The sequence below is a fragment of the Helianthus annuus genome, chromosome 7, assembly GCF_002127325.2.
Source record: "Helianthus annuus cultivar XRQ/B chromosome 7, HanXRQr2.0-SUNRISE, whole genome shotgun sequence".
In the NCBI taxonomy this organism is placed as follows: Eukaryota; Viridiplantae; Streptophyta; class Magnoliopsida; order Asterales; family Asteraceae; genus Helianthus; species Helianthus annuus.
The window spans coordinates 55973628-55987192 of NC_035439.2; the positions used below are offsets into that span (position 1 = coordinate 55973628).

The following is a 13565-nucleotide window of genomic DNA, read 5'->3' on the forward strand; positions in this document are numbered from 1 at the left end:
GCGAGCACAGGGCTTATACAGATAGGTTTGAGGAGTTGAGCCTTCTTTGCCCGACTATGGTTACCCCACTCGATAAGGCCATCGAAAGGTACATCGACGGCCTACCTGACTCAGTACAAGACATCCTTACTGGTAGCAACCCTACCACACTCCGTCAGGCAATCGAGTTATCAGCGACACTGACTGAGTCGCAGATTCGGAAGAATAAGCTACACAGGAGGGGCGACAAGGGCAAGAAACAGTCGGATAACAAGGAAGATAGCAAGAAAGGTCAAAACAAGAAGGGAAAGGATTCTGGTTCCTCAAGGGGGTCAAGGAAGCGTAAGGCTTCCCAAAATTTTGCTGTGACTGCCCAAGCTAACCAGGCAGCTCCCAACCAGCCTCCAGCAAAGAAGCCCTACTCAGGAAGTGCACCTTTGTGCAATCAATGCAACAGTCACCATCAGCCGCAATATCAATGCCGTTTCTGTACAAACTATGGGAAGTCAGGTCATCTTTCCGATGTTTGTCGGTTTGCTCAGAATCGCGCAGTTCAGAACCCTGCTCAACAAGTTGCTCAGCAACAGGGTCAGGCTGCACGACCAAACTACCCACCAGGTGCATGTTATAATTGTGGGGATCTGACCCACTACAGAAATCGGTGTCCAAGACTAGTCAACCAGAACCAGAATGCAAACCAGAATCCGGCACCAGCTCGAGGTCGAGTCTTTAACATGAATGCACAAGAAGCACAAGCAGACAACGAGGTGGTGAACGGTACGTTCTTTATTAATAATCAGCCAGCATCTATTCTTTTTGATTCGGGTGCCGACAAGAGCTTTGTGTCATTGTCTTTTGAGACAATGCTTCGCGTGTCTAGAACGAAACTAGGTAAACCTTTGACAGTAGAGGTTGCCAGTGGTGAACCCATCGTTCTAAATTCTGTTCTGCGCAACTACCAGTTGAATCTTAACGACCATATTTATCCTATTGACCTCACACCAATGCAACTTGGAAGCTTCGACGTTATTGTGGGAATGGATTGGTTATCTAAGCATCGCGCAGAGATAGTTTGTTCTGAGAAGACTGTTCGTGTGCCGCTGTCTACAGGCGAGATCCTACAGGTTCGTGGTGAGAAGCCTGCCGGTGGTCTCAAACTTATGTCTTGTTTTAAAGCACGGAAGTATCTGCGAAAGCACTATGTGGCTTTCCTAGCACATGTTACAGCAGATAAAGGCAAGGGTAAGACTATTTCAGATATTCCTGTCGTTCAGGATTATTCCGAAGTATTCCCTGAAGACTTACCTGGTCTACCTCCAGCACGCCAAGTCGAGTTTCGTATTGATCTCGTACCTGGTGCAAATCCCATTGCCAGAGCTCCATACCGTCTTGCACCGTCCGAGATGCAAGAATTATCTAAACAGCTTCAGGAGCTCTCCGACAAAGGTTTTATCCGTCCTAGCTTTTCACCTTGGGGTGCTCCCGTTCTTTTCGTAAAGAAGAAGGATGGATCTTTTAGGATGTGTATCGATTATCGTGAGCTTAACAAGCTCACCATCAAAAATCGATATCCCCTACCTCGCATTGATGATCTCTTTGATCAATTGCAAGGCGCTTCTTATTTTTCAAAGATCGATCTACGATCTGGATATCATCAGCTTCGTGTACATGAAGAAGATATTCCAAAGACAGCGTTCCGTACTCGTTATGGACATTATGAGTTTACAGTCATGCCATTCGGTTTGACTAATGCTCCTGCTGTTTTCATGGACTTGATGAATAGGGTCTGTAAGCCTTATTTGGATAAGTTCATCATCGTTTTCATTGATGACATCTTGATTTATTCTAAGACGCAAGCTGATCATGAGCAACATCTACGTCTTACATTGGAACTCCTAAAGAAAGAGCAGCTTTTCGCCAAATTCTCCAAGTGTGAATTTTGGCTTAAAGAAGTTCAATTCTTAGGACATATTGTAAACGAACAAGGTATTCATGTGGATCCCTCCAAGATTAGTGCGATTAAGGATTGGGATACGCCTACTACTCCTACTGAAGTTCGTTCTTTCCTTGGTCTGGCGGGTTATTACCGCCACTTCATTGAGAATTTCTCAAAGATTGCAGTTCCTCTAACTGCTCTAACTCAGAAGAACAAGCCATTTGATTGGGGAGTCAAACAAGAGGAAGCGTTTCTGACTTTGAAACAAAAGCTTTGTGACGCGCCTGTCCTAACATTGCCTGAGGGTAATGATGATTTCGTCGTTTATTGCGACGCATCTAAATTAGGTCTTGGCTGCGTCCTGATGCAAAGAAACAAAGTCATAGCATACGCATCAAGGCAGTTGAAGATACATGAGAAAAACTACACCACTCATGATCTTGAGTTGGGTGCAGTTGTCTTCGCTCTTAAGATCTGGAGACACTATTTGTACGGTACAAAATGTGTGGTTTTCACTGACCACAAAAGTCTTCAACACATCTTCAATCAGAAAGAACTCAACATGAGGCAAAGACGTAGGGTTGAACTTCTAAACGACTATGACTGCGAAATTCGCTACCATCCCGGTAAGGCAAATGTCGTAGCCGATGCATTGAGTCGCAAGGAACGTACTAAGCTTCATTGTGTACGTGTCCAATCTGTTATTCAAACCGATATCCAAGCTCGTATTTTCTCAGGCTCAACAAGCTTGTGTTTCACAAGGTTTGATGGATAAGGAATTTCCTTATCACATAACACCTGCTCTTGAACTGAAGGACAATGGATCATATTACTTCATGGACCGTTTGTGGGTCCCAAGCCAAGATAATCTTCGTACCTTGCTTTTGGATGAAGCCCATAAATCTCGTTATTCTATTCATCCTGGCTCAGATAAGATGTATAAGGATCTTCGTATACAGTATTGGTGGCCTGGTATGAAGAAAGACATTGCCTTATACGTATCAAAATGCCTTACTTGTCTTAAGGTTAAGGCTGAACATCAGCGTCCTTCTGGTTTATTGGAGCAACCAGAGATCCCAGTTTGGAAATGGGAAAACATTACTATGGATCTCATTACTAAACTCCCGCGCACAAAGAAAGGTCACGATGCCATCTGGGTAGTCGTTGATCGTCTTACAAAGTCAGCGCATTTCTTGCCAATCCGTGAGGATTTTTCGGCTGACAAACTTGCTCAAATCTACGTGGATGAAATTGTAGCACGACATGGTGTTCCTTTGAACATCATTTCTGACAGAGATGCTCGTTTCACTTCTCATTTTTGGAGAACCATGCAATCTGCTATGGGGTCTCAACTCAATTTGAGCACAGCTTATCATCCGCAAACGGATGGTCAATCTGAAAGAACAATCCAGACACTGGAGGATATGCTTAGAGCTTGTGTGATCGATTTTGGTGGTAGTTGGGATTCACATCTTCCATTGATTGAATTCTCCTACAACAAAAATTATCACTCCAGCATCAACATGGCTCCTTTCGAGGCTCTCTATGGTCGAAAATGTCGTTCACCAGTCTGCTGGAATGAGATTGGCGAGGCTCAACTTACTGGACCTGCCCTCATTTTAGAGACAACAGATAAGGTTAAGAAAGTTCGTGATAACCTTCAGATAGCTAGAAGCCGTCAAAAGAGTTACGCGGACCTAAAACGCAAGCCCTTGGATTTTCAAGTCGGTGATCGTGTATTACTTAAGGTCTCACCTTGGAAAGGTGTGATCAAATCTGGAAAGAAAGGAAAACTTGCACCTAGATACGTTGGACCATTCAAGATCGTCGAAAGAATCGGTAAGGTTGCCTACAGACTTGAGTTACCTCCTGAACTTGGAAATGTTCATCCAACTTTTCACGTGTCCAATCTCAAGAGGTGTTTAGCTGATGAGAACCTCCACATACCGCTTGACGAGATTCGTGTTGATAAAACACTGAAATTTGTTGAGAAACCGGTAGAAATTAGGGAACGTGAAGTCAAGTGGCTCAAACGCAAGCGCATTCCTTTGGTCAAGGTTCGTTGGGAATCTAAGCGTGGACCCGAGTTTACATGGGAATGTGAAGATCAAATGAAGGCAAAATATCCGCATCTTTTTCAATCAGTTTCCTCTAAATAAATTTCGGGACGAAATTTCCACAAGTAGGGGAGACTGTAACATTTGTGCTTGTAATCGTCATGAACAGTTCTATTATCAATAAAACAATGTTATTTGATCCCAATATTTGTTTCGTTGTGTTTTACATTTTTCATGTTTTGACTTTTGCTCAATTTCAAACTCTACATCGCTTTCTACAGAGTTATACGCTAACTGATGCTTAAACGCACTCGGTTTAATGCGACAAATACTCCGGAACATCAACATATACTCAACGTACCTTAAATAACCCTTACATAACTTAGAAATAAGTTTTGAAGGCTTTGGTATGGCAAAAACAAGTTAATTCGCTTACAGGGACTAAACTCGACAAACTGCGAAAGTATGCCAATTCAAACTGTAACGAACATTCCGGATGTAACACCCGAAAATATAAACCCTCATATTAGAAAATTCAAAGAAATTAATAAACAAGAATTTACTAACTAGGAACTTAACCTAGTTAAAAATTTAGTCTTGAAATAAACTTATAATATGGTTAAAACACTTAACTTAGAGAAAATGGTAGTTAAGGGACTGAACTTGTCAAAATTGAAACTTGAATACTAATTTGTGAACAAAACACCAAAACTCACCCATCTTGGGTGGACATCGATCGAACAGAGGGAGAGAGGGGCGACCAGGAGAGATTCCAAACCCTAGAATCTCAATAAACTTGCAACTTGAAGGATTAATCCAAGTAAAAATCAAGAATTGAGCCTAAAATCATAATCCTCATCACAAGAGGATTGTAAGGTATGTAAAATTAGTGAAATCCCTTAACTTGAATTTCTCATGATGTTGTGAAATCTGGAAAATTGATGTTGCATGAGTGTTATTTGGTTAGTTTAGAATTGATTTGGTGTTTAGAGGTTAGACTCAACCAATTACATGTGAAATCATGACCAAATTCAGAAAAATCCATGAACACCTTGAAGGTGGGTTGTGGGTTTTACAAGATGATAATGAATTCTAGGGTTCTTAGTGGTTATTCTAGTAAAATTCGACCTTAGAAGATAGTTCCAGAAAAGATGTGATGTTTACATGATATATGATGGCTTAATTGAAGTTAAGTCAACTACTAAGCAATCCATAAACATGAATATGAATAATATAGAAATTCTGCCCTCTTGATGTTTGTGGAAATGCCTCAAAGAAGGCTGACAAATAGAAATTTGAAGCTTTAACGCTTAATTAAGATGTTTCGGTATATTATGCGAAATGATGTCTAAGAGGGTTCTAAACATGTCTTGTAAATGAACTCTATAGGACAAGATACCGGGACGTCGAGCGGACAAGCCGGTGGTGATTCTCGTTTGAAGGGCGTGCGCCAAGGTATGTAACATGACTCGTTACATTATGTGACATTAGATCATTGCAGTTGATTATCAAAGTTTCTAGTTATTTTGAATTGAAGCGAAGGCATTGTTGTATTGAATACTTGTTTGAATAACGAATTTAACTCGTTGGTAGTTGTCATAAAGGAAGGAATTCCGTAGGCAAGCCAAACGGGTCAAATAATCAAGTAAACATGATCTACATTCCAAACATGATAAATTGATGTATGTAGTGGTTATATTATGATGTACTAGAAATATTAGACTTTTACTACATTGATAATGCAGAATGTTGAAACCCGAGAGTTGGGATTTTGGTTGAAATGCTCAAACCAAACAAAAACATGAATTCCCAGGTGCTACCGTAAATTACGGTGTCACCGTAATTTACGGTAGAGGGTTTTGATTTACGGTGGTTCTCTACTGTATTACGGTGGATCCAAGAATTTCCAGCACTCACCGTAACTTACGGTGGCACCGTAAGTTACGGTGGAGCCTGGAAAACTTTTATATTTTTGCTATTCTCAATACGATGTTAAACCTTGATATCTTATTATTTACAAACATCAAAGCTAATGATTTATTGGTTGATCATAGGTAATTAGGTGGGTCACAAGGATGGCGATCAAGTGATTTTGAAGATGAACCGAACACTCCACTTCGAAGCTTCCGCTATGTTTGAACTTGTTAAATTGTTGTTCTTTGGTTGTAAACAAATTCTTAAACACACTTAGTACGTTCTACCTTAGTCCTTAGAAGACTAAGAAGTGTAATATTTTTTGAAACTTATGTTAAACTACTATCTTTTGGTATAAATTAGCTATTAGTTCTAGTATAAATTTAAGGGTGTAATAAGTTGGTAATCAGAGCCCCAGGTTGTCAATAAGTGTTCGGTTCAAGCTTGATCGACCATCCGGTAAGAACTAATTTCAGTTAATAAATCTTATATTACGTAAAGAATGAGAAATGAACAAATATGCATGAAAAGAGCAAGTAAGCTCAATCAACAGCAAGAACGATTGAATCAAGTTGTGAACTTGATAGAATCAACAGCAAGAACGATTGAATCAAGTTGTGAACTTGATTGAATCAACAGCAAGAACGATCAAATCAAGTTGTGAACTTGATTGAATCAACAGCAAGAACGATCAAATCAAGTTGTGAACTTGATTGAATCAACAGCAAGAACGATCAAATCAAGTTGTGAACTTGATTGAATCAAAAGCAAGAATGACTAAATCAAGTTATGAACTTGATAGAATCAAACAAGAACAGCATGTGTTATAAATGGAATGTTTTAACAACTTGTGTAAACATTTCAGAAACGAAGATGGCTGATAAAGGTAATGATGATGCGGTGCCAAGAGTCACCGAACAAGTCAGGGAGGCGATTGCCGAAGAGGTTGGAAAGGCAATCGAAAACAGTCTGACAGGCTTCATTGATAGAATTCAAAACACAGTTCTATCAATAGTAGAAGATAGAATCAAGAAATTGGAAGACGACTCAAAACTTGAAAAGGAAAAACATGGAGGACGGAAACCTTGTTCATACAAGGAATTCATGGCTTGTAAACCACCGATATACAATGGGGAGGTTGACCCAATAGTGTGCCAAAGATGGCTAAGTGATATCGAAGGGGTATTCGAGAGAACCCATTGTGATGTAAATGACTATGTAGCTGTTAACTAAGAAATCAAGCAAAAGATTGGTGGGATAACAAGAAAAGAGAGATCGGTATTGAAGCTGTTAAGGTTATGACTTGGGATGAATTCAAGACGCCATTTCTGAAGCATCATAGCCCCAAGGTGGTTATGAATAAAATCAAGCAAGAATTCATGCAGCTCAGGCACAAAAACGAGACCATAGACAAGATCACGACAACGTTTATGGATAAAATGAAGTTTTGTGATGATCTTGTGACAAACGAAGAACAAAAGATATACTACTATCATAACATGTTGAGTGCCGAGTATAGGGAGTTTATCACCCCTTCCAAATACGAGACCCTTACCGAGATTATAAATGCTGCTCGGGAGAGGGAAATAGAGCTGAAAAAGAGTATCGAAAGGGGTGAACGGAGAGCACCTGATGTAAATTCCAGCCCTACTAAAAAGGCACGAACAAGTGAGAGCTCAAGGAAATCTGATACGAAAGGCGGGTCACCGAGTTGCAAAATTTGCTGGAAGGGCCATAGAGGCGAATGTCATTACAAGGATAAGCCTTGTCCTATATGCAAGAAAACGGGACATATAGCCTTATCATGCCCGGAGAAGGTAACGGTTTGTTACAATTGTTATCGAACGGGTCATAAGAAATCTGAATGCCCGGAATTGGTCGAAAAGAAGGGTGGGCAGGAACAGAAGGGTGAAGCCCCTAAAGCAAAGGCAAGATCTTTTCAACTAACCGCCGCAGAAGCAAAGATTGAACCTGACGTGGTCTCAGGTATATTTACTGTAAACTCGATTCCTGCACGTGTGTTATTTGATACGGGTGCGAATAAATCCTTTGTTTCATATGGATTTATTCGACATCCTTCATTTATTCTAACTAAATTACCTGTGCCCTTAGAAGTAGAGATAGGTAATAATAAAAGTTTTATTGTTTGCGATGTATGTGAAAATTGCAAACTGAGCATTGACGATGAAGAATATTTGATAAATCTAATCCCGATGTCGATGGGAGAATTTCAAGTCGTCGTTGGGATGGATTGGCTATCTCGACACCATGCAAAGGTCGTGTGCTTCCGTAAAGAGATAAAATTGACATCTCCGAGCGGGAAACACGTAACCATCTATGGCGAAAAAGGAGGTAATCCCATAGTATGCTCAATGTTGAAAGCTCACAAGCTAATGAAGCAAGGATGCAAGGCATTTATGATATACGCTAATGAACCCGAAAAAGAATCACGAAAGATTGGAGATGTACCGGTAGTACGAGATTATGAGGATGTTTTTCCGGAAGATTTACCGGGGATACCGCCCGAACGGGAAGTAGAGTTCGGAATCGAATTGATTCCGGGCGCGAAACCCGTAGCAAAATCCCCGTATCGACTTGCGCCGTCAGAATTGCAAGAACTGATGTCCCAAATCCAAGACCTGCTCGACAAGGGATTCATAAGGCCGAGTGTGTCTCCTTGGGGCGCACCGGTATTGTTCGTGAGAAAGAAAGACGGGAGTATGCGCATGTGTATCGATTATCGGGAGTTAAACAAACTCACGATAAAGAATCGGTACCCGCTCCCGAGGATAGACGATTTATTCGACCAACTACAAGGTGCGAACTGGTTTTCCAAAATTGACCTTAGATCGGGGTATCACCAATTAAGGGTCAAAGAAGAAGATGTGCCGAAGACGGCTTTCCGCACGAGATACGGACATTACGAATTCCTTGTGATGTCATCGGACTAACAAACGCACCCGCGGCTTTCATGGACCTCATGAACCGAGTTTGCAAACCAATGCTGGATAAGTCGGTCATCGTGTTTATCGATGATATATTGGTATATTCGAAAAGTGAAGCTGAACACACACATCACCTACAAGAAGTGTTAGAAGCCCTTAGACGAGAGAAGCTATACGCAAAATTCTCTAAATGTGCCTTTTGGTTACGAGAGGTACAATTTCTTGGCCACATTATAAGTGCTGACGGAGTACTGGTGCATCCGTCAAAGATCGAGGCGGTGTCAAAATGGAATTCCCCAAAGAACCCTTCTGAAATTAGAAGCTTTTTGGGACTTGCGGGATACTATAGGAGATTTATTCAAGATTTCTCCAAGATTGCGTCACCACTAACCAAGCTGACCCGAAAGACAGAAAGATTCATCTGGGGTGTTGAACAAGAGAAAGCGTTTCAAACGCTAAAAGAAAAGTTAACTCAAGCTCCGGTACTAACACTACCGGACGGAGTTGAAGACATGGAGGTTTATTCGGATGCTTCACTATCGGGACTCGGATGTGTATTGATGCAACGGGGCAAGGTGATAGCCTATGCCTCGAGGCAATTAAAGGTACACGAACAGAAATATCCTACGCACGATCTCGAGTTGGCGGCGGTAGTGTTTGCATTAAAAATATGGAGGCACTACTTGTACGGAGTAAAGTGCACCATATTCACCGACCACAAGAGTTTGAAATACTTCTTCGATCAGAAGGAGTTAAATATGCGACAAAGGCGGTGGCTGGAAACGGTGAAGGATTACGATTGTGAAATACGTTATCACCCAGGAAAGGCTAATGTAGTGGCCGATGCGCTGAGCCGCAAATCGGATTATACCCCAATACGGGTACGATCAATGCAACTGGTTGTGACTTCAAGCTTGCTAGAACGAGTTCGAGAAGCACAAGATGAAGCTGTAAAGGCAGAAAACTGGAAAAAGGAAAGAATTATCGGCCAAGTTAAGGACCTAGAGGTAGGCAGTCACGGCCTGAAGACTCGCTTTAATAGAATCTGGGTCCCTAACACATGTGGGGTTAAAAAGCTTCTACTTGATGAAGCTCATAAATCCCGTTATTCCATTCACCCGGGAGCGACCAAGATGTATCATGACTTGAAGCAAAACTATTGGTGGCCCGGAATGAAGCGGGACACGGTGAAGTACGTGGAGAAATGTTTGACGTGCCTACAAGTCAAGGCAGAACACCAAAAACCATATGGTAAACTTCAACCGTTAGAAATCCCGGTTTGGAAATGGGAGCAAATTACGATGGACCTATTGACCAAACTGCCTAAAACAAGTCGTGGCTTTGATGCTATTTGGGTAGTCGTGGATAGGTTAACTAAGAGTGCTCACTTTATTCCGATTCGTGAGACTTATACATCTGAGAAAATGTCGGAGGTTTACACCAATGAAATCATAGCAAGGCATGGGGTACCGATATCCATTGTGTCAGATAGAGATACTCGGTTTACTTCGAAATTCTGGCGTGAATTCCAAGAACAGATGGGGACTAAATTGTTCCTTAGCACTGCTTACCATCCACAAACGGATGGGCAGAGCGAAAGAACAATACAAACATTGGGTGATATGCTGCGGGCTTGCATTATTGACTTTGGGGGTAGTTGGGATGTCCATTTACCCTTGGTCGAATTCGCATATAACAATAGCTATCACGCGAGCATTAAAATGGCCCCGTATGAGCTATTATATGGCAGAAAGTGTCGGACTCTGGTATGTTGGGGAGAAGTGGGTCCGCAGGGGCTAGCACCAACCGATATAATCCGAGCTACAAATGCGAAAATTGATATAGTTCGGGCACACTTGAAAGCGGCTCAAGACCGGCAAAAGGCATACGCAGATAAAAGAAATAGGCCAATTGAGTTTCAGGTTGGCGATATGGTCATGCTAAAGGTTTCCCCATGGAAGGGTATCATTAGATTCAGAAAAAGAGGAAAGTTAAGCCCGAGATTTATTGGGCCATTTAGAATCACTGAACGGGTTGGTAAAGTGGCTTATCGACTTGAATTACCCGAAGAGTTGAGTGGAATTCATAGCACATTCCACGTATCACATCTTCGAAAATGTTTGGCCGACGAAACTGCTCATATCCACTACGATGACATCGAGGTGGATAACAGCCTCAACTATGCGGTAAAACCGATTGCGATTTTAGATCGTAAGGAGAAAAGTTTGAGGAACAAGATAATAAGCCAAGTAAAAGTCAAATGGGAGCACAGAAAAGGGTCAGACACTACATGGGAGTCCGAGGAAGAAATGCGGCGACTCCACCCTACATTATTTGGTATGTAATCTCGGTTTCGAGGACGAAACCCCTTTTAAGGGGGTGGACTTGTAACACCTGAAAATATAAACCCTCATATTAGAAAATTCAAAGAAATTAATAAACAAGAATTTACTAACTAGGAACTTAACCTAGTTAAAAATTTAGTCTTGAAATAAACTTATAATATGGTTAAAACACTTAACTTAGAGAAAATGGTAGTTAAGGGACTGAACTTGTCAAAATTGAAACTTGAATACTAATTAGTGAACAAAACACCAAAACTCACCCATCTTGGGTGGACATCGATCGAACAGAGGGAGAGAGGGGCGACCAGGAGAGATTCCAAACCCTAGAATCTCAATAAACTTGCAACTTGAAGGATTAATCCAAGTAAAAATCAAGAATTGAGCCTAAAATCATAATCCTCATCACAAGAGGATTGTAAGGTATGTAAAATTAGTGAAATCCCTTAACTTGAATTTCTCATGATGTTGTGAAATCTGGAAAATTGATGTTGCATGAGTGTTATTTGGTTAGTTTAGAATTGATTTGGTGTTTAGAGGTTAGACTCAACCAATTACATGTGAAATCATGACCAAATTCAGAAAAATCCATGAACACCTTGAAGGTGGGTTGTGGGTTTTACAAGATGATAATGAATTCTAGGGTTCTTAGTGGTTATTCTAGTAAAATTCGACCTTAGAAGATAGTTCCAGAAAAGATGTGATGTTTACATGATATATGATGGCTTAATTGAAGTTAAGTCAACTACTAAGCAATCCATAAACATGAATATGAACAATATAGAAATTCTGCCCTCTTGATGTTTGTGGAAATGCCTCAAAGAAGGTTGACAAATAGAAATTTGAAGCTTTAACGCTTAATTAAGATGTTTCGGTATATTATGCGAAATGATGTCTAAGAGGGTTCTAAACATGTCTTGTAAATGAACTCTATAGGACAAGATACCGGGACGTCGAGCGGACAAGCCGGTGGTGATTCTCGTTTGAAGGGCGTGCGCCAAGGTATGTAACATGACTCGTTACATTATGTGACATTAGATCATTGTAGTTGATTATCAAAGTTTCTAGTTATTTTGAATTGAAGCGAAGGCATTGTTGTATTGAATACTTGTTTGAATAACGAATTTAACTCGTTGGTAGTTGTCATAAAGGAAGGAATTCCGTAGGCAAGCCAAACGGGTCAAATAATCAAGTAAACATGATCTACATTCCAAACATGATAAATTGATGTATGTAGTGGTTATATTATGATGTACTAGAAATATTAGACTTTTACTACATTGATAATGCAGAATGTTGAAACCCGAGAGTTGGGATTTTGGTTGAAATGCTCAAACCAAACAAAAACATGAATTCCCAGGTGCTACCGTAAATTACGGCGTCACCGTAATTTACGGTAGAGGGTTTTGATTTACGGTGGTTCTCTACTGTATTACGGTGGATCCAAGAATTTCCAGCACTCACCGTAACTTACGGTGGCACCGTAAGTTACGGTGGAGCCTGGAAAACTTTTATATTTTTGCTATTCTCAATACGATGTTAAACCTTGATATCTTATTATTTACAAACATCAAAGCTAATGATTTATTGGTTGATCATAGGTAATTAGGTGGGTCACAAGGATGGCGATCAAGTGATTTTGAAGATGAACCGAACACTCCACTTCGAAGCTTCCGCTATGTTTGAACTTGTTAAATTGTTGTTCTTTGGTTGTAAACAAATTCTTAAACACACTTAGTACGTTCTACCTTAGTCCTTAGAAGACTAAGAAGTGTAATATTTTTTGAAACTTATGTTAAACTACTATCTTTTGGTATAAATTAGCTATTAGTTCTAGTATAAATTTAAGGGTGTAATACCGGAACATGTCCATAAGTTAAACATACCCTAAATATCCTTTACACAGCTTAGAAATAGGCTTTGAGGGGTTTGGTATGCTAAAACAAACTTTTGGATCATTCAGGGGCTAAAAGTGTCAAAAAGTGCACAAGTTTGCACTTTCGCACATAACTTACGTTCTGAATACATCCGGACATCCAAAAATTTATGTAAGCATCCTAGTATTATGCCTTAGTGTTTGGAATGAGAAAAATCCATTCGTCGCGCAATTTGGATCGTCTTTCGCGCTTATGCGCATTCCGTCGTAATTAACCGAACATCGCAACCGTACGGCCAAACGAACCGACATCCGACATATTTTTGAGCACATTTTAGGTCCCCTATACTTTAACTTCATTTTAGAGCTTTGAAATGAGGTTAACGGGGCTTAAACGTGCCAAAAACGCGTCAAATACCAAGTTGTAGCGCTGCAGGGACCAAAACTGCAATTCTGCCAAACTAGGGCCTTACGGACCGTAAGCCATAAGCCATACGGTCCGTAAAGGGTCCCCAG

At 40.7% G+C, this 13565-nt stretch overlaps 2 long non-coding RNA genes across 2 annotated transcripts; both read left to right on the forward strand.

The window, feature by feature from the left end:
* Window positions 1–4729: 4729 nt before the first annotated feature.
* Window positions 4730–6171, forward strand: LOC110887320. The gene is made up of 3 exons (XR_002563227.2): window positions 4730–4848; window positions 5362–5427; window positions 6027–6171. It is a non-coding gene; the product is annotated as an uncharacterized LOC110887320 (long non-coding RNA).
* A 5306-nt stretch (window positions 6172–11477) lies between these two features.
* Window positions 11478–12919, forward strand: LOC110887321. Its single transcript, XR_002563228.2, has 3 exons — window positions 11478–11596; window positions 12110–12175; window positions 12775–12919. It is a non-coding gene; the product is annotated as an uncharacterized LOC110887321 (long non-coding RNA).
* Window positions 12920–13565: the final 646 nt, after the last annotated feature.